Consider the following 25,567-nt stretch of genomic DNA (forward strand, 5'->3'; position numbering starts at 1 on the left):
ATCATTAAAAAATTAATTAATTAATTTGTGATAAAGGAGGGTCGAAAGCCAACATTTGAAATAAAGGAGAGAGAATCTGAAGAGAGCTCATAAAGAATGAGTGTCTTTTTGGCTTACCAAGGATCTTATTTGTAGGAGCTTGAGGTAGAATCTTTTTAATATTGATATTAAAAAGTTTTATATTATTTGATTTTTATCCTATGCTATCTTAATTAAATGTTATTTTTTCCTTTTAATGCATCAAATACATTATTTAGAATTTTTTTTTTTTGGAACGGAAATGCTTTATTAATTAATAAAAACACCACTCTAGGTTACAATTGAAGGTTACAATTGAAGAAAAGCTTCTAGAAGACTGTTCATCTAACCAACACGTGAAAGACTCGGACCAATCTAAAAATGAACCAGATGAGAGAGCAAATTTAGCCAAGAGATCTGCTTGGGTGTCGAGGCATCGATTCACATGGGTAAATTTCACCTCCTCAAACTGTTTGCCTAGATCTAGAATATCCATGAACCAAATTGCAACTTCATTTCTGTTTGCACAATCCTCTTACAGCAAATGTATCGCCTCGCAACAATCTAAGAGAAGCAACACCCGCTTTAATTTCATTCTAATAACAAAACAAATGGCCACCTTAATTGCTTGGAGCTCTGCGTGAAGAGGGGGTATCCAACATCAAGGAATTTGGGTGAAGCATAACAGTGTTCATTTGTTCGGGTACGTATAGTAAACCCTAAGCCCTATTTCCTCTGATCTTGTTTACACGCCGCATCAGTGTTAATAATTGACCATTCAGGTGAAAAGCTCTCCCTCGGACACGCCTCTGATATAATGTTTCTATCTACTGTCTCATTTCTACGAATTGTCATCCGATAAACCCGCTCCCAAAGCCTCCCAAGTAGCATCAAAATTAGTCGTAGGAACAGATCTCAATGGAAATGACGGGACACACCTAGCCCAGATTTCACGATATCGACGACACTCAAATAAAGTATGAAATACAGTATCAACCTTTTGATTATAGCAAGGACAACATGGGGTAATCTCTACTCCTTTTCTTAGGTTAGCTCTTGATTGGGATAATATCATGAATAGCTCGTCACACAAATTGCTTGATTTTGGGCGGAATATTCAATTTCCATAGTTTCTGCCAAAATTGTTGATTACCTGAAGAATTGGAGGAGGAAGACTCAAATTTGTTATGCATAAATAGTTAATGCACTTTTCACGGAATAGATATCCTTTTTGTCGAAATGCCAAAGCCAGCTATCTCTCCTCTACGTCAAACTAATCAGAATCCCCTTAATGCACGCCAAATCTTCCAAGCAAAAGAAAGATGTTAGTTTAAGGACATCCCACTCGCCCTAGCCATTAATGAACTCAGCTACCTTCACATTAGATTTTGGTGGCGTAGGAGTGATTCGTTTAAAAGTTGATTCTCTTGGTAGCCACTTATCCCTAAAAACATAAATTTCCTCCCCATTACCAACCCTTTTCCGAGGACCCTTAGCAAGAAGCTCACGACTCCATCGAAAGCTTCTCCAAAAATATGAAGCTTTTGACCCTAGATTTGCATAAAAAAAAGTTGTGTCCGAGACATACTTCGCTTTAATAATCTTAGAAAGTAGCAGATCTGGGGACATAACCATCTGTCAGACTTGTTTTGCAACTAAAGCTTTATTAAAGCCTTCCAAATCTCTGAAATTTAATCCCCCAATTCCTTTGGCATACAAACTTTATCCCATCTCATCCAATGGATCTTCCTACTCTCCGCTGAAGAACCCCACCAGAACCGAGCATATAATTTCGATAAATCCCCACAGCAGCCTTTAGGAATTTTGAATACACTCATTGCATAGGTTGGGACCGCTTGATGCACACTCTTAATCAAAATATCTTTTCCGGCCCTGAGAAAAACGATCTTTTCCAGCCTTGCATAACTTTCCACACTTTGTTCTTAAGAAAGGTCCAATCCTCCGTCTTCCGCCTCATAAAAGCCGACGGCAACCCCAAATAAGGGCCAAGGTTGTCCACCATCCGAACGCCAAAAGGGATTGGAGATAAGCTCTTCATTCTGCCACAATATTAGGAGAAAAACAAACAGCTGACTTGTCGAACTTGATGCATTGGCCCGACACACTTTCATACACTTTGAGCATTTGTTTTAAGGCACACACTCGGCTGGATCGGCTTTAATAAAGGTAAGGCTATCATCAGCAAACAAAATGTGAGAAATAATCGGACCATGGTAGGCAGGATTTAGTCTAGTAGCCTCCGCAAGCAATGAAGATAACCCCTCAGCACACAAAAGGAAAAGATACGGGGAAATAGGATCCCCTGTCTTAAACCTCTAGACGGAACAATTCTGCCCACTGATTCGCCATTAGTGTTGACTGCAAAAGATACCGAGGAGATGCAGTGCATGACGCGTTCGATCCAACCTTCGGCAAACCCGAGCTTTTCCATTATCTTCTCAAGAAAAACCCGCTCCACCCTGTCGTAGGCTTTACTCATATCTAGTTTAAGAGCAGCAAAGCCTTCGCGACCCGACTTATATCCTCCCAAAGTATGTAAACATTCATGCCCTACAATGATGTTATCACTGACAGGACGACCTGGGATAAAGGACGATTGGGACTCAGAGATAACATCATTAAGGACTTCTTTCATCCTAATCGCCATATCTTTAGTCACAATCTTATAAGTGACATTACACAAACCAATGGGCAGGAAATCAGTCACCAGTTTTGGGATCACTCTTCTTAGGAATCAAGACAATAGTCGTCTCATTCCAACCTTGTATACTGCTCTTGTTATTTAAAACTTCCAGACAACTTGCTATAGTTTTAGGACCCACTATATTCCAAAATTTCTGATAAAGAAGAGATGGAAAACCATTAGGACCAGGTGCTTTAGTTGGAAACATTTCCTTTATAGCCCTTTCCACCTCTTGTTTCCTATAGGGAAGAGACAATCTGCTATTCATTTGTGGCGTGACCTTTGGAGTAACTGTACTAAGAACTTTGTCAATAACATCCTCGTTTGGCTTAGTGGAGTGTTACAATTATATAGAAATTCTAGAATCAATTTGCTTCTTCAATGAGTTTTTTTATAGCCTAAAAGAGTATTTATAAATGCTAACTAAGAGGCGAATAATCACATAAACATTTCAATTATTCTTTAGATAATTTTCAGCAACTAACAGTAATGTAAAATAGAGAATTGACACAAGATCTATAGTGGTTCAGTCCTAAAATAGGACCTACATCCACTTTGCAAAGATAATATCCCTGCGAGTATTTATTATTAACTACAAAGATCGAAATACACAGTAGGGATATACTCCAAAATAGAATCGAAAAACCTAAAACAGAGAGTCAAGATCTACGATTCAAGAATGCTTCTACTCAAAATCTTGAAGAGATTTGAGGTGCAATCTCAAACACATGTAAATCTCTTCAAGAATAGGTAAGAACCAGCAAAGATAGAAAGATACAACCTCAACGCTTAGATCTACGCCGAATCTAAGCCCAGATTTGAACAAAATCGCCAAAGAAGCTTACGGTTGCCTGAGTACTTCGGCGGCAGAGTCGTTTTCCGTTCAATCAAGCGGCAGTGTCGATTTCTACCCAATCCCGACGACACGGTGAGCGACGACGGCGATAGAATTGAAGGTGGTTGACCGTGGCTTGAACTCTCTCAAGGTGGTGACTCTCCTCTATCTCTATTCTTCTCCTCTCTTAGGGTTCTCAACAGAGAGGGATAAATATGCTTATATAAGCCTTCCAAAACCAAGACCTAGTATTTAGATGGGTTGGGTTAACTTAAAGAAGAATGGGCCATAAAAATATAACAAGTAAAAGAGACCAAAAAAAAGATAAATGACAACAAGAAAAATACATTATTAAATCAAAATTAACAATCTGCACCTTGATTTGATAATCTCATGAAACCAAGAGGGAGCCCACTGCCATAAACAACCAAAATCTTCACCCTGTATCAAGCTGCAACATTCTCACAGATAGGTTAAATTTATCACAAGGCAATGCCTTAGTAAACATATCAGCTGCATTTAAATCAGTTGATATATTTTTAACAGAAACTAAATCACCATTGATAATATCTCTAATAAAGTGGTATCTAACACCAATATGTTTAGTTATTTCATGGTGAGAATGATTTTTAGACAAGTGAATGTCACTTTGAATATCACGGAATACGGTAACATTAACAATGCTGTCACACAATTCAGAGACTATTCCCCTAAGCCAAATAGACTCTTTAATAGCTTCAGTTAATGTAATGTATTCTGACTCGGTAGTAGATAAAACAACTATAGGTTGTAAACATGCTTTCCAACTAATAGTGCAATTAAAAATTTTAAACACAAAACGAGTCAAAGACCTTCGCTTATCAATATCGACAGCATAATCAGCATCCACATATCCTTCTATCTCTATGCCTATGTTATCATTAACAGTTGCATTTGCTCCACCATAAACAAGGCATATATGTGAATGAGATGCAAGATATCTTAAAATCCATTTTATAGCATTCCAGTGTTGTTTTCTAGGATTAGCTAGAAATCTATTCACAACACTTAATGGATGAGCAAGGTCAGGTCTAATACATACCATAGCATACATAAGACTCCCAATAGTACTAGCATAAGGAATATCAAGCATATCATCAATATCATTGGGGGTCTTAGGGGAATCATTAGAAGACAATTTAAAATGTTTCCCAAAAGGAGTACTAGCCTTCCTAATATCTTGCAAACCTAATCTTTTGACTAGCCTGTCTATGTAGTTCTTTTGCGACAAACACAACTTATTATAAACACGATCTCTAGTTATATCCATCCCTAAAATTCTTTTCGCTCGCCCTAAATCTTTCATTTCAAACTCTCTACTTAAAAGATCCTTCAAATTTTTAATATCATGCATATATTTACAAGCAATCAACATATCATCAACATATAGAAGTAAATAAAAAAAATCAGATTTAGAAACTTGTTTAAAATAAACAAAACTATCATATTTACTTCTATTAAAGTTGATTGAAATCATATAAGTGTCAAAACGTTTATACCATTGACGAGGAGATTGCTTTAAACCATATAACGATCTTTTAAGGAGGCAAACCTTCTTTTCTTGTTTGGGAGCTTCAAAACCAGAGGTTGTTCCATGTAAATGGTCTCCTCAAGCTGACCATACAAGAAAGCAGTTTTAACATCCATTTGTTCTAACTCAAGATTATAATGGCAACAAAAGCAAGTAAGATGCGAATAAAGGCATGTCTAACGATTGGAGAAATAACATCATCATAGTCTATGCCTTCTCTTTGTGTGAACCCCTTAACAACTAACCTAGCCTTAAATCTAAGGTTGTTCTCATCTTCGGTGTTCTCTTTAATTTTATAAAGCCACTTACAACCCATTGTTTTATCTTCTAATGGTTTGTTAACAAGTTCCATGTTTTATTCTTCTTCAAAGAATCAAACTCCTCTTTCATTGCGGCCCACCATTTCTCACTGTTCTCATCATTAATGGCCTCATTGAAAGTTTGTGGTTCTTGATTAACAAACTCATTAGCTACAACTAGGGCATAGGATATCAAGTCTGCATACCTATATCTATTGGGTGGTCTAATAGGCCTACGTTTCCGCTATCCCTAGCTAGTTGGTAATCAGTTAAGTTCTCATCATCTACCTCCTCATCTTGCTCTACTTCTTGTGTATGTATTTGTTCTATAGGTGTTTGAACTACTTGATCATTTTGGGAAGTAGAGCTAGAAGGAGCTAAAACAGTTTGTATGGTTGTAGGGTCACTGGGGCTACTATCGATTTTGTTCTCCACATACCCCATTTGATTTTCATCAAATATCACATCTCTACTCATTATGATTTTAGGGTTATCTACATCTAGACTCCACATTTTATATCCCTTTACTCCCTCGGGATATCCTAAGAAAACACATTTCGTAGCCCTAGGTCATAACTTTCTCTCATTTGAATGAGCATAAGCTAAACACCCAACGACTTTCATGTGTGTGAAATCAGGGGGATTGCCTTGCCAAAGTTCTTGAGGTGTTTTAAGTCCTATGGCAGTGGCGGAGCTCTTATTAACTATGTAGCATGCTGCCACGACAGCTTCACCCTAAAAACTCTTGGGAAGCTGTGCATTGGACAACATGCACCTCTCTTTTTCCATTAGAGTTGGGTTGGTTCTCGCAGCTACCCCATTTTGTTGGGGGGTTCCTACAACTGTCAAGTGCCTAGCTATGCCCTTAGACTTGCAGTAATTATTAAACACATGATTACAAAACTCTAGGCCATTGTTAGTTCTAAGCTTGTTAACTTTTAGGCTAGTTTGATTTTCTACAAGATTTACCCACTCAACAAATTTATTAAAAGTGTCAGATTTCTTTTTCAAAATATAAACCCACACTTTCCTAGTGCAATCATCAATTATGGATAAAAAATACTTAGCCCCACCATTAGTAGCTACACTAGATGGCCCCCATAAGTCGGCGTGGACATACTCTAGCTTTCTTTTTGTTACATGCATACCCTTCCCAAATTTGACTCTCTTGGACTTACCATATATGCAATGCTCACAAATGTCTAAGTCTACATTTTTATTACTAGGGAGAAGGTTTTGTTTAGCTAACTCACTTAACCATTGTTCACTCATGTGACCTAGACGCTTATGCCAAAGAGTAATTTGAGAACTATTAAATTCTTTAACTAAGGCAGTTGACCCCGTAACAACCAAACAATCTAAGGAATATAAAGTTTCTATAAGATGCCCCCTCATCACTACCATAATCCCCTTCATGACTTTAACTATACCACTCTCAAATTTTATGGTATATCCTAGTTTTCAAGCATACTAGTTGAAATTAGATTCCTCTTAACCTCATGAACATACCTAATACTGATTAAAAGTCTAATTTTTCCGTCATGAAGTTTAAGTCTAATTGTGCCTTGACCTTCTACATTACAGAACTGGTGGTTTCCTAGCATAACTTTACCCTCTACCGGTTTGAAAGTGTTCTAACCAATTTCTATTTGGTGTCATATGGAAAGAACAACTTGAGTCTATGATCCATGTTTCATCCTCACTAGGCTCACTCACCATAAGGACATGGGCATACTCCTCATACTCCTCACTGAGGTTGACCCCATCCTTATCCTCTTTCCCCTTACCCTTTTGGTTTTGGTTATGGTTACCACCCCCATTCTTCCTAAGGTTGGGACAAAATCTCCTAATATGACATTCTTTATTACAATTATAACACCTCCTATGACTAGGCTCCCTAAACTTCGATCTAGATTTTGATCTGTTTCTACTTTTTCCCCTATTATGAGATTTCTTATTATTTGATTTTTCACTAACAAACAAAGACTCACTATTATTATTTTTACTATCCTTCAATTCTAACTCTTTCATTTTAATGACATTAATCAAAATAGTAGACATCAGATCATATCTACCATACTTTGTTGTAGACTTAACATTGTTATAACTATGAGGCAAAGAATTTACTAAAATAATTGCATGATTTTCATTAGAAAAGGTTTCACCAATATTCTCCATTTTAGATACTATTTTATTAAATTCATCTAGGTTATCTTTCATGCTTTTATTAGTTTCCATTTTAAAACTAAAGAACCTAGATTTTATATATATTTTATTTGAAATGGATGCTACTTGATATGTAGTTTCTAACCTTTTCCAAAGCTTCCTTGTAGTGTCCTCACTACACATTTGGCGTATGACACTGTCTGTCAAGTGGAGGATGATCAAGCTATGCGCCCCCCTATCCTTTTCTTTAAGATCATCTTCGTTCCCACTGACACTTGCTGGAATTTTCTTAGGATGCATTAGCACGTAGTCAACTTTTTGTTGCCTTAACACGGCCATCATTTTGATTTTCCAAAGACCGAAGTCTCCTTTACCATCAAAACGATCCACCTCGAACTCAGTACCCATCCTACACAAAAAAACAAGTATGGAAAAGACCTTGGAAATAATTTTCAGAATATTAACAAGAATTTACAGAATATTAATAATGCTGTAAAATTAAAAACAATGTACTTTTTCGGCAATAAAGAGTGCAGATTACACAATAAAGAGAGTACGAAGCTCTGATACCAATTGTTACAATTATATATAAATTCCATAATCAATTTTCTTCTTTAATGAGTTATTTATAGCCTAACAGAGTATTTACAAATGCTAACTAAGAGGCGAATAATCACAGAAACGTTTCAATTATTATTTAGATAATTTCCAGCAACTAACAATAATGTAAAATAGAGAATTGATACAAGATTTATAGTGGTTCAGTCCTAAAATAGGACCTACATCCACTTTGCAAAGATAATATCCCTGCGAGTCTTTATTATTAACTACAAAGATTGAAATACAAATACACAATAGACATATACACTAAAACAGAATCGGAAAACCTAAAACTGAGAGTCAAGATCTACGATTCTAGAAAGCTTCTACTCAAAATCTTGAATAGATTTGAGGAGTAATCTCAAACACATGTAAATCTCTTCAAGAATAATTAAGAACCAACAAAGATAGAAAGATACAACCTCAACGCTTAAATCTACGCTGAATCCAAGCCTGGATTTGAACAAAACCGCCAAAGAAACTTACGGTTGCACGACCACTCCGGCGGCGACATCGTTTTCCGTTCAATCGGATGGCAACGTCGATTTCTACCCAATCCCGACAGCATGGTGAGCGACGACAACGATTGAATTGAAGGTCGTTGACTGTGTCTTGAACTCTCTCTCTCAAGGTGTAACGCCCCAGGCCCAGGATTCGGAATCCGGTTTCGGCACCTCTCTGCTCCGGCATTCCCCTGCGACCTGGCTGCGCCACCATCAAGTTCTAAGCCACTTAGAAGAGCATAACTAGGAGGTCACCCAACCCTAAGATTGCTCCTAAGATTGCTCCAAGCCAAGCACGCTTAACTTTGGAGTTCTTACGATTGAGCCACCGAAAAGGAAGGTGCACCTTGTTGGTACAGGTAGTGACTATCAATTCTTTTTAACCCTTTTGACCATTCTTCAATAATCTCAGGATCCCTCTCATTCGGATGTGGTATCGGTTCATTCATGTACCCCTCCTCTCGGGCGTTATGGTATCAATTGTAACGCCCCAGGAATTTCACCATTTCCAAACAGGGACCGTTACTAAGCCTACCTAAAATTTTTCATAAAAACAAGAGAATTTTCTTCACAACTATACTAAGCAATAGAACTACCACGCTTCCGCTGCGCTACTCTGATTTTCAACACTCACGAGAGCTTGAACAATTAGAACAACAACACTAAAGTTTTAAGAGAAACTCAAATCCTATACAAATAAACCATTTAATACCGACTTCACGTTAACCAAACTCTTCAAGGAAACCTTTACTAACTATAAACCATCCACTAAATGAGTTTTAACATCTCGAATGGCAATGAAGCGAAAACTAATTCAAGTACGAACAACTTAAACGAATGTATTCATAAATATCCTAAGTCGACTACAATCCCGTAGTTCAAGAGGCTAACAAAGTTATTGATCTAAAAGAATAATGAATCGGCACCCTCACGATCATCCTTTAGACAATAAAACTAAACAAAACCAACCACTACCAACTCAACTACAAGATTAAATGGCCACAACTATCCTAACTAAAAGAAATTAATTTCACGCAGCATAACTAATGGTCTTTCCGATCAAGTCTCCTCCTCGCCATCACCATTCCAAGAGCTAGCTCGATACCTGCAAACTGGAGGGGAAAAAGAAGAGGGATGAGTACAACCACAGTACTCAGTAAGCAGCCCTTATCTGAAGGGTCACGCACAAACAGCATACTTATCAAGGAACAACGTGTCATGCTTATTAACGAATCAACATATCATGCTTATCACAACTCTCGAGCTTTGAGTAAATAGAAACATATCACAAGAAGCAGTTTATGAAAATGTTTAACTCTACATGTACCGTACATGTCAAACTCATCCTTACACATTAACTACCAACCTCCAGTTTCCCTAACATCTCAAGTATCTCTACGCTTATCACAGCTACTCTAGCCTTCCATAGTTAACTCCTTCGAGCAGAGTTGGCCCCTGACCATTTATACCCAGAGCCCCGACCCTACAGCATCGGCCCTCGACCATTTATACCCGAGGTCCCGATGACTTCACCGTCTATTGGCCCTTGACCATCTGTACCCAAGGCCCCAATAGTTCTCCTTTCGAAAGACTCCTCGCATTGACCCCCGACCATTTATACCCGAGGCCTCGATACCCAATTAGTGACGTATCAGCCCTCGACCATTTATACCCGAGGCACTGACACTCACCCATTCACTTCATAACTTTCATAACTCCCATAACATTTCTAGCCTCCAACCAAGATTTCAGTACTACTTCCCTAATAACAGCAACCACCACAACGCCCATCACGACACAACCACTAGTATGATTTCAATGCATCACAGATCTCAAAAACACAAAGTTTGATAGCAACCAACCTGATCACAACATAGAGCACACAAAAGCTTCAACAAATAACCCTATGACATGCTTCACATAACATACATTTCACATAGCGGTTCAGAAAACTTTTAAGAACACGCCCAACACAATTCATCCAAACATTTAATATCCAACATTCGAAGAAATCATCCAACATCAGTATTCAATAAGCATTACTAGACATAAATAAACACATCAGACACGTCAAACATCTTATGCAAAATTCAGACAACAACATCTCCACAATAAGTCCACTTTAACGAGCATTCCCTGCAACATACATCATTCCACATCAGATCTCAGCAGCTCAACAATACAAAATTTCCACTATTATCACCGACGGACATGCAACACTACTCAGGCACATAAACCAACATAAACAAGAGTTACACTACACAATAACGTATCGAAATCAATATTAAACATCATAAAACAGCACAACTAAACATCAACGCACGCACCCGCCCCTCGTCTACTTACTTTTCATTACTCGATAGGCCACCAATTCCAATCTTTCAAATGTATCGACAAGCCATTCACACATCTAATCAAAACACAATTATCCAACATGCTCTTCATCGTACAAAACAAGAAAATAATCTCGTAGCTTCCAACTAAGCAAACATAAACTAAATAACATAAAACTATCACGTGCATTTTCAATCCCAAGACATGCTTTCAAACATCAAAGCTTAATCACTTCCAACCATGCAGAGCAGCAACTTTCAAGGCACATCCAATAATCATGACACAAGATATTTTCCTAATATGTAAAAGGAAAGGAACAAAAGAAACAACAAGGATGCAACCCAACAATAACAACTAGAAGTCCTCAAATGATGCCCAACAAACTCTAAATACATGAGATATTCAAGTATAGCAAAGTTAAGCACGAAACCATCTCAATAACACCTATTAACTTATATATTAATAAATAATAAACACACCGAAAGCACCACACAATTCATACATATTCAATCAACAAACATCCCCCAAGTAAGAACTACTTACACAATGGCCATAACACTACTAAGCTCGCCGAAGTATTTCCTACAACAAACGAGATTACATTTGCATTAGAAATCCATTGGAGACACTTAAATTAATTGAAACCATGAGGTGGTTCGTTACCTACAAGCTCACATTAAAAACTCTTGGATTAGGAGTGGGTAGATGTCGAGGATGTTCGGGCTCCCAAATCCGAGCTCAAACGGCCTTATGCTTGCTGGTCCGATACCAAAAAGGAATGGGTAACGCTGATTTGGGTCCGATTAGCGGTGGGTCAACGCCGAACCAATGTCGAATAGAGTGGGTATCATGAATCAAGCTTCGGTTATGTGTGGGTAATCCAAATTTAACTTCGAACAAGGGTGGGACCACTAAACGTGCCGAGCTTCACCGATCTAGACCGTTCAAGGTCGTTGGGGGGCGTCGGAATGAAGAAAACGTCATAGAAAAGGGCTGTTCGGGTTGTCGAAGCTGGAGAAGTCGTCAACTGCCCTGTTCGCCGTGTGCTACCTTGGTGCAGCAGGTTGCGCCACTGCAGACGCTAGAGGAGGTCGTGCTGCTACTGATCGGGAGAAAGAAACGTTGGAATATGCTTCTGAACGCCCAACCCGCCGTCGCTGCCTCGTGGAGAATGTGGGTCGCGGTTCCTCGCTACTCCAGAACGCCGTCACCGTCGGGATATCTGCTGCCGACGAGGTAGAGAAGCGCCGTCGTATGGTTGCTGCTTCACCGTAGGAGACGCGCCGGTGCTCAGTCGCGCTGCCATGGATCGGGTTCGTGAGCGACCTGCTGCAGGCGTCGTCGCCACCGTGTCGAGGAATGCGGCGTCGTGGAATTGAACGTCGTCACTCGTCGGAGGAGTGCCGTCGCCGGTGCTGCTTCGCCGGAGAAGAAGTTCGAGGGGGGGCTATCGGCTGCCAAGAGGGAGAGGAAGAAGGAGATCCTAGGGTTTCTTGTTGTTGTTTTGTTTATTATTATTATTATATTTTTTTTCTTTTCTTTTGTTTTAAAACCCATAGCCCAATTCCCAAATCTTAATGAGGCCCAACTAAAACTACAATGGTCCAAAACAAAAGCTCAATAATTATGCTTTAGAAATAAAATAAACCCCACAACAACCCGAAATAAAATCGTTAACTTAAACTCTAAAACCAAGAATAATAAATCAAAGAAAAGTAGAATTTAGGAAGGAAAATCCTAAAACTCGTGAATTTAGAATTTAACTAAAAATCTCCTACACAGGTCGAGAACTTAAATTATCTTAATCCAAGGAAATTAAACTTAATTCTAATTTAGCCAAAAATTAGAATTTCAAAGTTAGAAAATCCAAGAATTAAAGTTATCAACTTAGGGAAAAATCCAAAGACACTATTTATCTCTTAAAATAAACGAGTCAGAGAACGCAGGGCATTACACGTGATGGTTCTCCTTTATCTCTATTCTTCCCCTCTCTTAGGGTTCTCAACAAAGAGGGATAAGGATGCTTATATAAGCCTTCCAAAACCAAGACCTAGTACTTAGACAAGTTGGGTTAACTTAAAGAAGAATGAGCCATAAAAATATAATAAGGAAAAGAGATCCAAAACAAATGATAAATGGCAGCAAGAAAAATACATTATTAAATCAATATTAACATGGAGCAAAAGATATCCTCAAAGTAGGATATAAACATCTGAGCAATTTCCTTCTCATCCTCCAACCATCTACCCATAAGAGATATAATACCACTAATAGAATTCTTCCTTTTTTCGTGTAGAAGCTCGTTTATGGAACCACTTCGTATTATTGTCTCCCCATAGGAGCCAATTCTCACGCGAACGCTGCTTCCAGTATATTTATTCATCCTCTAACAGCTTCTCTAGATCAGACTCAAGAGCATGAATAGTATTAAAATTTAATGGGAGCGGTATATATTACTCTTCACTTAAAGCCTTCTTCAATCATCTAATCTGCTTAAATAGCCCTCTATTCACACTCTGACCCCATACCTTTAGAGCTTGCTCTGAACCGTTTAGATGAAAAGATAATGACTCGTTTGCATAATTCCGATCATTCCATCATCCACCATTGGTAATTAACGTAGAGCATTTTGTATGATCAACGCAAATTTCCTCAAAACGAACAGGCTGGGACAAAGCACAAGGATGCTCTCTAGCTTTCTTCTTCCAACCTCAAATTTCCTCAAAACGAAAAGGCTTAAATGGTTTATTTAGCCACTACCACTGCCACTTCCAAAGAGGTTGCATTCAATAGCTCCATGATCAGACCGAGCCCACTGTAAGTGTCTAATTCGATACTCTAGAAACAGATTTATAAAAGCATCATTAATTAAAAATCTATAAAGCCTCTCACGGACCTGAGCTTCATCTTGTCGCCTGTTAATCCACCTAAATTGATCTCCAACAAAATCCGATTCCACCAAATTGCAATTGTCCAGCGTCTCTCTAAAATTCTCAATTTGTGCAGATCTTCTCCTAGCTCCACCCTCCTTCTCAAAGTTCCACAAGATCTCATTTAAATCACTATCAACCAACCACGTCGAATGTCATCGTTGTGAATACGTTTTAGTAACTTACACGACTCCACTCTCTTTGATGCATTTGGATGTTCGTAAAAGCAGTGTGAATCGCCAAGCATAGCCCTTCCACTTTATACTAGCATCAATATGATTTGAGGAGAAAGATCGAATCGAATAGAAATATCCACATCCTCCACCTACAACAAACACAAACCTCCACTCAACCCCTTACTGTCCAACGTGAAACACCCATACATATTAGTGATCTCTTAAGCTTAAGCATACTGACCGCATAACACTTTGTGTTTCATAAATAAAAGAACTTGAGGATTTTGGTGATTAAGAAAGTCATATTTTAAATGGAATGTCTTTGGGCTCCCCAACCCTTTGGACATTCCAACATAAAATTTTCATTGCGTTTGGCAGGGCTGATCCCAGCCTCTACAGATCTTAAAATTCTGTCGATGAAGTATCCGAGCACCCCCTCTAGGCCCATCACTACGCTTTTCTTAGACTCAGGACAGCCAATCCCTTGAGAATCTTCCCCTTTCCTTTAACCCCCACGATCATAGGTTGGGACGGAGCACAAGGAGCATATTAATTAGAATTGAATCATATGCCAAATAAAAATATTTTAATATCTTATCTTCAACTTTTATATTATTTGATTCATAATCAAATATATAATAACAAAATATTAGTTTTCCAAATACATTAATTCATTATTCTTTTTATTAATTATTGTATTCCAAATACATTAAATTTGAATTTGAATATTTCAAATTCTATTTTTCTTTCAACATAATCAATCTATTAATGTATTATAAGCTAGCAAGTGGATCTTATCAACCTACGATTCATAAGGTCCAATGATACAAAATAATTAATTAACTTTCATTCGTTAACTCAGGTTGCTCCACTATAAAATTGGAGTTGCACACTTACACACGGTAGAACAAGTTATGTCCATGGATATAATTATTACATGCAAGTCGATCCTTCTTGAGTTATTCATGAAGGGACATTAATCCTGCAGTGGAAACGGCGATCTTGTTCTTGAATTTTCAGGAACAAAAACAACAATACCAAAAAAAAACCACAGGGGAAGAAATTAACCTACATTTGAAGACCTTTCTTCAAGATTCTCCGATAATCAATCCATTTCACGACCACCGATCTTTCCAACTATTCTCTTGGTACGAGAATCTGCTTGTGGGAGCAATTGAAAGGAAAATGGAGAGACTAAATTTTTTAGAGCTAAATCTCTGTTTATTTTGCAGGTTGAAGACCAAGAGATGCCTAACAACTTCTGCATATTAACCAAAGGGGTGATGTGGGGTGAGAGGTGACGTGGGGTAACTCCCAACGTCACCACATCACCACTCCTCTACTTTTTTTTGGGAGTTGGTTTTTCTTCTTTTTTTTTATTTTATTACTTAGTATAATTAATTAAATTAACAAATTTAATTTAATTATTAATTAAATTAATAAAAACTCTCTCTTGTATAACCTATAGTGTTAATATAGTGTTAATATGAATCCAATTCATATTAATTATTGGAAACCTATTCAAATATTTATCTCATAATATATAATATTAATTTTGAATATTTATCCAAAATTAATATATACTTATATTCCTTTATATAATTTGAACATTTCAAATTATTTAATAATTCTTGATCCTCGTTTTAACCATTGTGAGCTAGCAAGGGGACCCAATGGACCTACAGATCAAGAAGCTCTAACGATACGAGATTAATCGGCCAAACTCATTGACTGAGTTAATCAACATTCGTTAACTACGGGTCACTCCACTAAAGACCCGCAATTGCACTCTTCTCACTGCAGAATATTTCTTGTCTACAACCATTAATGGCAAGTCATTCGTTAACGAGTGCTCGTAACTCAAGTTGGGTCAAATTACTGTTTGACCCTTAAATTACATCTTACTCCTTAAATACCACTACTCCTCTAATGGTCTAACCAATAATCGGAAGTCCCTTTCAGGCTAGTGAGAGCGTGAGACCCCTTGTTCAAGTCTCAGAGTCAGCATTTAAGAGAACACCCATCTACTCTCCTAAAGTGGGGGAGGAGAGTGAATTCCATCTTGTGAAGTTATGTTTCCAGCTCCCCACTCGTCTTATCCCCAAAATGGTAGGAATGTGAGTAGGCAACTCGGGCCACGCTGACTTATACAGATCAAAGGACGAGCCCTAAGGGTAGGAGTCCATAACTCAATCAAGATTGATAATGTGTTGCCTGGTCATCCTATGAAATAGCAATCTGTTAGTCAATGATGTTACATATAAAGATTTGCTATTTCGCGGTCTGGTCTTATATAAACTCATTGTATAGGATACCCTCACTCGCATGTCTCCACATGGATCGGGTCATCTGTAACATTTACAAAGCAGATCGCATCCATAGTGTTGCAAGGATAAGGTACCCAACCTTATCCATATACTATAGACCCTTTAGATTATTCCCTGGACATTATCCACTTGTATATCAAGGGAATATCAAATATATACCTAATATTATACTGTCCCGGTTACATGATAATAACTTGGATATTTAGTTTATTGGATTTGGACAGTGCAATGCTATGAATTCAACAACAAATTGATTGAATATAAAATTGTTTTTATATAAATATAAACTACGAGTTTATGGCAACAAACCCAACACTTCAAAATTTATAGTTGGGTCGAAATTTAGTTTTTACGCATGTAATTGCATTTTATATCTTAAGTACTACTAAGTCCCTCTCGGGCCACTGAAATTGTGGGTCCCATTGCTCAAGTCCCGAAATCAACATTAGGGAACTACACATCTACTTATCATATAATGGGAATGAGTGAATTTCATCTTGTGAGATTATGATCCCATCTCCTTTTGGCCATATCCGCAAAATAGTAGGCTTATTAAATCGACTACAAAAACAATTCTATACATGTAAATTAAAGGACATCTGTCATAGGCAAAAATTCATAAATCACTCAGGGTTAAGATTTTGTCATAGATGATCATCCTGTGAAATAATTATCTTATCTTTTAATGTCGTTGCAAAGAAAGATTAAATTTTTCCCGGTCTAGTCTTATACAAACTCATTATATATAATACCCCCAGTCACATGTTCTACATGAGCAATTTGGATCAAATAATCTATAACATTTACAAGGGGGCTGTATCAATGGGTTACAAGGATAAGGCATCCACCTTATTCATATACTATAGAATCTTTAGGTTATAACATGAACACGATTCTTTTATGTCAACTACATACTGTTCAGATTAGATTAGATAAGCTTGGATTGTCACATGTTAGATAATTTTCCACAATAACAAAGTAAATAAAATACTTAATTTATTCATAAATAATTGAAAGTTTACGAACTACAAGGCTTTAATGCATAAATCTTAACAATATCCCACTTGTATTAAAAGCCAGCGGGATATGTATCCTAGGGTATACGATTTACCCAACATTTTTTCCTACTTGTTGTTAGGGTTGACTTGTTGCTGCATGAATGTGACTATCATGGGCATGTTTGACCATAAAAACGAACTATTTTCCTTCATTTTAATTAAAAATGTTTACATATTCTTAAAATGTTATATAAGGAGAATATTTATGGATAATTTGAAATATTTGTTATTTTGAGAAAAATGAAAGAAAAATGTGGCCAAAGTTGACAAAAATCTCAAAATTCCCGTGTGCAGAAAAAAAGTGCCTAGCACACAATTTGGTTGTTTTTTTTTTCAAAACGAGCCTTTCACTTATGGAGACACGAGGGTCATTTCACAAGTGGTTAGGTAGAATGAAATCAAACCAGTCCAAGTCAATTTGAAGTAGTTGAAAAGATCTCAACCCATTTTCTTATTTTGGTGGGGAGTTCAATCAACTCGAGGTCCTATTTAAAAGGGAGCCTCTATCAGTAGTTCATCATCCCATTTTTCATTCCATTTGCCTTCAATTTCATCACTATCAGCTTTAGTTTTATTTTTTTAGCTTAGAGATTGTTATAGTTATTTTCCTGTTCTTGTTATAGTTATTTTCCATTGCATTCAAGTACCTCTACGCTTATCACAGCTACTCTAGCCTTCCACAGTTAACTCCTTCGGGCAGAGTCGGCCCCTGACCATTTATACCCAGAGCCCCGACCCTGCGGCATAAGCCCTCGACCATTTATACCCGAGGCCCCGATGACTTCACCATCTATGGCCCCTTGACCCATTTATACCCAAGGCCCCAATAGTCTTCCCTCCAAAGAAACTCCTCGTATCGACCCTCGACCATTTATACCCGAGGCCTCGATACTCCATTAGTGATGTATCAGCCCCCGACCATTTATACCCGAGGCCCTGACACTCACTCCTTCATCCACTAGTGACGTATCAGCCCCGACCATTTATACCCAAGGCCCTGACACCCACTCTTTCATTCCTTCCAAAAATCCAACTTTCACCAAAGTCTTACCATATACTTTCTTTTCCACTACCCCTACACTTCCAACTCCCAAGTACGGTTCAGCATGCTTTCACAACTTTAACAACTTCCTAATAATGAAATAATAACCAATCATGCTCATATCCAACATCATTATTTAACAAGTATTACTAAGGATAATAGCTCACTAAACACGCCGAACAAAACATGTATATTCAGGCAACAAACATTACCACAACAATGCTCACAGTTTATCAAAGCAGAAAACTCACCATTTTCATCGACAATATCCAACACCATTACAAATATATCGACTAAAACCATGAAAATTATTTAGCACAATGACATCACAAAATTAGCATTAAACGCTACAAAATCAGCACCTTAGAGACCATCGAGCATACATTAACACACGCACACGCCCCTTGTCTACTTACCCACAACCGTGCCCCTTAAGTTTTGCGTCGACCTCACCCTAAGCACACCAAACAGAAAATACAACACGTTACTACGCTATTATCCTTCGAAATTAACTCTAAAAGGGTTCGAATGACGCATTACCACCAAAACTGACTTCGTATAGATGTGGCACCTAGATCTAACTCGCCAAGGTGTGGGTAGCCTAAATAGAGCTTCGAACGGAGGTGGGTCACCGCCAAACGTCCTAAACACCGCTGTAACGTACAAATCTGCCGTCGTTCCGCTGCTGTACCGTCATTCGCCGTGCGCTGCCGCGAGGGGGGAGGCCGCGCTGGTTCGTTGCAGATCGCCGGGGCGCGCCGCCGCTGCTGCTGCAGGCCGTCGGAACGTCGGGGTCGCGCCGCCGCTGCTACTACTGCTACAGGTTGGTCGCCGACCGCCGCTCGTTTGTCTCTTCGTCCGCCGCTGCTACGGGTCGTCGTTCCGTTCGGAGTGGGCTAGCAGCACCGGTGCTCCGTCGAGGCGTCGGAGAAGCTGCCGAAGAACGAGAGGAGGGGCGGGGCGGGATTGGGAACGGAGAAGAAGTCGGAGGAAGCGGCTAGGGTAGAAGAAAAAGAAGAAGAAAGAAAAGGAGCTTGGGGCTAGGGTTTTCTTTTCCTTTTGTTTTGTTTTAAAAACCAATTTACCTCAATGGAGGCCCAACACATTCAAGCCCAAGAGGAAATAAGTCCATCCCCCTTAAAACAAGACCCACCACACTGAGTCCGGTAATTATTAATTTAAGTTAGAGTTTAGAGCCCGATTGCCTTCTTCTACAAATTTCTTTCGGTATCTCCTTTAGACCAAAGACTCGACTTGATCCTTGAGGTCTCTACAATTAATAGTATCGTGCCCATGATTCCGATGAAACTTGCAATACTTGTTATTGTCACTTTTGGCGGTGTTAGGTTGTAGGTGTTTTCCAGCCACTATAGTAGGTTGTTACAGGAGTTCCGTCGATGCGAGCTAGTATCTGGTGCACGGGAAATGAGTGGGAGTATACTTACCATACCTTTGTTGTAACGCCCCACGTTCTCTGACTCGTTTATTTTATGATTTAAAATTGTGCCTTTGGATTTCTTCCTTTTCGTTAAGTGAAATTATTGAAACTTCTTATTTTGGAGTTTTAATTTTGGATAATTTCGAATCAAGTCTATTTTCGTTTGATTTAGATAATTAAGTTCTAAAATTTTGAAAAGAGATTTTAATTAAAACTTAATTAAACTTTGGAAATTTAATTTTTCCTCTTGGATTTTATTTTGGGTTGTTGTGAGTTTATTTAATTACTGGAGTGTTTCTTTAGGATTTTCGCTTCGGGCCTTAGATTTATTTGTTTTACTTTTGTTTTAGTTGAAGATCGTTGAGTTTATATTGTTTGAAAGTAGAATTTTAGTTTCTTTAAACCCATGGGCCTTCTATTAATTTGGGAATTAGGCTTTTTAGTAAAAACAAAGAAAATCAAAAGGAAAACAAGTCAAACCCTAGCCATCTCTTTCTCCCCCTTTTCCCTTTCTTGTTGCAGCCGCCGCACCCTTCTTCCCTTCTTCCTGTTTAGATCCGACGAACTTCTCCGACGAGTAGATGGCGACGGAGCACGTAGATCGGCGACGCAAGCGACAGCTCATCCACGGCCGTTTTGTCCCCCCACGAGCAGCGATGGCAGATCTTGAACCCACGAGCTTTAGTTTTTGGCGTGCGGTGGTATTCCCCGAACAACATAGCTCTCCTCGTCAGTCGGTTCTATCAACGGTAGCGTCTTGCGTCGGGATGCCTCGTGAGTGTGTTTGTGTCGGGTGTCGCGTGGTGGAGTCAGGTTTTACAACTTTGATCCGTGCCGGTGGGTCCTCCACGAACCGGATCCAGCTTCTTCCTCTTTCATTTTTGCGGCACTTCCGGTGAGACCACGGCAGCGGCGACCTCACCCGGACACAGTGCGGGACGGTTGTTTGTTGGTGCGTTGACGGCGTGGTTTTGCGATCCTTTAGCAGGTGGCGGCGGTACAGGCGTGTGTGGCCTCGTGGGGTTTCGGTGGCCCAAGCTCAGATCCGGAATTGTACGGTGTTCCAGCGCGACTGTCCCCGGCGGTGCACGACAGACAGAGGAGTTTTGGTTCGTCCTCTGGCCTCGACAGCCCCTAACAGTCCGGATTCGCGAAACCCAGCGAATTTGGTGACGTTTTCCGGCCTTCCAGTGACGTTCGACGTTGACCCATACCCAAATGAAGCTTCGTGATACCCACCCCCCTTCTACGAAGGTCGATTTGCACTACCCATCGCATTTCGACATCGGACCAGCAAGCTCAAGCATTTTCGAACTCCGTTTTGAAGTACCGAGCTTTTTTCACTTTGACCCAGTTTTAACCCAATTGATCTTAGGGAACCATTCGGTGGAAGTTAGTAAGTAATGACCATCACTTAGACCCGTTGTTGGATTTGATTTATGTGTTTATGTTTGGATGTCTGACTCTCTCAAGCTGTATCTATGTTTTTAGGAAGTTTTCGGCGGAGCTTAGGAGAGTTAGGTTCTTTGTTTGTAAGTAGTTCTTACTTGGGGGATTTTTGTTGATTGAATATGTATGAATTGTGTGGTGCTTTCGGTGTGTTGTCATTATTTATTAATATGTAAGTAATAGGTGTTATTCAGATGGTTTCATGCTTAACTTTGCTATACTTGAATATCTCATGTATTTAGAGTTTGTTGGGCATCATTTGAGGACTTCTAGTTGTTATTGTTGGGTTGCATCCTTGTTGTTTCTTTTGTTCCTTTCCTTTTACATATTAGGAAAATATCTTGTGCCATGATTATTGGATGTGCCTTGAAAGTTGCTGCTCGGTATGGTGTTGAAGTGATATGAGTCTGTGATGTTGAAAGCATGTCTTGGGATTGAAAATGCACGTGATAATTTTATGTTATTTAGTTTTTGTGTTTGCTTAGTTGGAAGCTACGGGATTATCTTCTTGTTTTGTACGATGAAGAGCATGTTGGATAATTGTGTTTTGATTAGATGTGTGAATGGCTTGTCGATGCATTTGAAAGATTGGAATTGGTGGCCTATCGAGTAATGAAAATGTAACTCTTGTTTATGTTGGTTTATGTGCCTGAGTAGTGTTGCATGTCCGTCGGTGACAATAGTGGAAATTTTGTATTGTTGAGCTGCTGAGATCTGATGTGGAATGATGTATGTTGCAGGGAATGCTCGTTAAAGTGGACTTATTGTGGAGATGTTGTTGTCTGAATTTTGCATAAGATGTTTGGCGTGTCTGATGTGTTTATTTATATCTAGCAATGCTTATTGAATACTGATGTTGGATGATTTCTTCGAATGTTGGATATTAAATTTTGGATGAATTGTGTTGGGCGTGTTCTTAAAAGTTTTCTGAACCGCTATGTGAAATGTATGTTATGTGAAGCATGCCATATAGGGTTATTTGTTGTGTTGAGCTTTATGTGTGATCAAGGTTGGTTGCTGTCAAACTTTGTGTTTTTGAGATCTGTGATGCATTGAAATCATACTAGTGGTTGTGTCGTGATGGGCGTTGTGGTGGTTGCTGTTATTAGGGAAGTAGTACTGAAATCTTGGTTGGAGGCTAGAAATGTTATGTGGAGTTATGAAGTGAATGAGTGAGTGTCAGGGCCTCGGGTATAAATGGTCGAGGGCTGATACGTCACTAATTGGGTATCGAGGCCTCGGGTATAAATGGTCGGGGTCGATACGCCAATATTGGATAAAGATGAGCGTTGAGGCCTCGAGTATAAATGGTCGGGGGTCGATGCGAGGAGTCTTTCGAAAGGAGAACTATTGGGGCCTTGGGTATAAATGGTCAAGGGCCAATAGACGGTGAAGTCATCGGGGCCTCAGGTATAAATGGTCGAGGGCCGATGTTGCGGGGTCGGGGCTCGGGTATAAATGGTTAGGGGCCGACTCTGCCCGAAGGAGTTAACTGTGGAAGGCTAGAGTAGCTGTGATAAGGGTAGAAGTACTTGAATGTTAGGGAGACTAGAGGTTAGTACTGGTAGTTAATGTGTTCCGGTTGTGGTTGTCACCGAATTTATAGAATGTGTCTATGTTTGAATGCATAATGTGTTGAAAAGCATGACAATGAATGTTTCATGATTTGGTGGAGCATGATGTGTGTGTGTTGATTCTTTAAAAAGCATGACATGTTGTTCCTTGATAAGTAAGTTGTTTGTGCATGACCCTTCAGATAAGGGCTGCTTACTGAGTACTGTGGTTGTACTCATCCTTTTTTTCCCTCCAGTTTGCAGGTATCGAGCTAGCTCGTGGGATGGTGATGGCGAGGAGGAGGCTTGATCAGAAAGACCATTAGCTATGCTGTGTGCAATTAATTTCTTTTAGTTAGGATAGTTGAGGCTACGTAATCTTGTAGTTGAGTTGTTAGTGGTTGGTTTTGTTTAGTTTATTGTCTAAAGGATGTTGTAAGGTTGCCGATTCATTATTCCTTTTAGAGCATTAATTTTGTTGTCTTCCTGAACTACGGGATTGTAACCTACCTGTGATTTTTATGAATACATTTGTTTAAGTTGATTGTACTTGAATTAGTTTTTGTTTCATTGCCATTCGAGATGTTAATATTCGTTTAGTGAATGGTTTATAGTTAGGAAAGGTTTCCTGGACAGGTTTGGTTAATGTGAAGTCGGCATTAAATGATTTATCTGTATAGGAGGCGAGTTTCTCTTAATCTTTAGTGTTGTTGTTCTAATTGTTCAAGCTCTCGTGAGTGTTAAAAATAGAGTAGCGCAGCGGAAGCGTGGTAGCTTTATTGCTTAGTATTGTTGTGAAGGTACTTCTCTTGTTTATGTGAAAATTTTAGGTAGTCTTGTAACGGTCCCTGTTTGGAAATGGTGGAATTCTTGGGGCTTGGTTTACATTTGTAGTGAGTCGATCATAGGTCCCAAACGAGTTCCAACCGACTCCCTTTTGGGACCGCTCTTTCCATTTGCTTCCCTTTATCTCACCAAGTCACATCGTTCGGCTTATTATCCAAGGACTTGGCCGTGAGCATTTCTTTTCACGCTATGTGTCAGTTGATCCTGACCGTGAGTTTGACCATGGACTTGGCGGGTTACTCGCTGATCGAGCGGATGAGCTTCCTTTCTTTGATTCCTTGGGAGAGTGCCCAAAGAGAAACGCTTTCATTACAATTAGGCACCTGGAGTCGTTCACTGGAGAAGCGGGCGAGATTCGCCTTCAAGTCCTCACGAGGCTTCTGCTTCACCGATGAGAGATGGGCCTCTGTACGCCTGTTGATGCATGAGTAGTGGAAGTGGTCTACAAACTTTCTGGCCTGGTCTTGGTAGCTCTTGACCGATTGCTGGGGGAGGTCATTGATCCATTACCTAGTTGGCCCGATGAGGGTTCATAAGAAGCCCCGACACTGCTCGATGTCGCTATATCCCGCTTGGTGCATCGCGTTATGATATGATGTGGCATGGTCCATGGGGTCTGCTGACCCATTGTACTTGTTTAGACGGGGTCCCTTGAACCCTTTGAGCAGCTCTACAGCCAAGATGCTGGCCGTGAAGGGTTCTTCAACAATCTTTGATAGCTCGTACTAGGTGGTGGGGTCGACTCCCCTAGCCCCAACTTAGTCTTACCTCGGTTGAAAATCTCCTCATTGACTCGATCCAGATATTCCTCGGTGACCCCGATTTGGGAATTACTTTGTCTGCTTGATGTTTCGATGCTGGTTTTTGAATCCTCGTTTTTTAAGTCACCCATGCGATGGGGCCTGGGGTTCCCCTCGATAATTCCTCTTTTAACCGTACTTCTAGCTAGAAGGGAGAACGTTTCACGGGTTCGGTCAATCAAAATCTCGATCAGCCTTCCCACCTGGAAGTCATATGGGCGTGGGCCGCCCTCATCTTGGTACGGAATCCAAAACTCTTTCGGTGGGGATGTTCCACCTTCCTCTTACCGAGTTGTCCCACTGTGCGGAGCATGTTGACTGATGAGACGTGAATCCCGGAGCGGAAGCGGATCATCATTCATGAATTTTTGAGAAACAAAATAAAATGTACAAGATTGAGAAATACATGGAAAACTTACATTTCAAGAACAGTTCTTCAACAATTTCTCGACAAACACCACCAAATGGTCTTCCGTGCTATCCTCTAGGTACCGAGATCTTTACTTGTGGGAGCGTTTGTTTGGAACGAGAGGGAGAATTGAGAGAGATTGAGAGTTCCAAGAGGAATACTGGGAGTTGCCTTTCTGTATTCATAACTAACTGCAACAAACAGACAAAAAAATATGATGTGGGGTAACTCTCCCCATGTCATAAGCAACTTCCCACTCCCTTGCATTTTGCAGGGAGTGATTTATTATTAATAATATTATTAAATAAATAATAATTATTAATTATTAATAATTAATATCTATATATATTTAATTAATTAATTATTAATCTATTAATAATTAATTGAATATATATATTAACTAAATATAATTAATACTTAATTATTTATTATCAAATAGAATCATATTCTAAAACATTTCTCTCATATAACCTATAGTCGTAATGTGCATCTTATGCACATTATTTTTAA

The 25,567-nt window shown here is 39.2% G+C and overlaps 2 long non-coding RNA genes across 3 annotated transcripts; one reads left to right on the top strand and one right to left on the bottom strand.

Moving 5' to 3' along the window:
- Positions 1 to 276: 276 nt before the first annotated feature.
- Positions 277 to 23,541, top strand: LOC111025223 (uncharacterized). Of its 2 annotated transcripts, XR_015787660.1 has the most exons (4): positions 277 to 467; positions 560 to 721; positions 801 to 1,043; positions 23,260 to 23,541. It is a non-coding gene; the product is annotated as an uncharacterized LOC111025223 (long non-coding RNA). The 2 variants fall into 2 exon arrangements; XR_015787659.1 differs by having other exon boundaries at positions 280 to 721.
- Positions 3,158 to 5,162, bottom strand: LOC148207775 (uncharacterized). Its single transcript, XR_015787661.1, has 2 exons — positions 3,934 to 5,162; positions 3,158 to 3,802 (listed from the first exon to the last, which is right to left on the bottom strand). It is a non-coding gene; the product is annotated as an uncharacterized LOC148207775 (long non-coding RNA).
- Positions 23,542 to 25,567: the final 2,026 nt, after the last annotated feature.

Source organism: Momordica charantia, unplaced genomic scaffold, assembly GCF_013281855.1.
Source record: "Momordica charantia cultivar OHB3-1 unplaced genomic scaffold, Mcharantia_2.0 BLBB01000085.1, whole genome shotgun sequence".
In the NCBI taxonomy this organism is placed as follows: domain Eukaryota; kingdom Viridiplantae; phylum Streptophyta; class Magnoliopsida; order Cucurbitales; family Cucurbitaceae; genus Momordica; species Momordica charantia.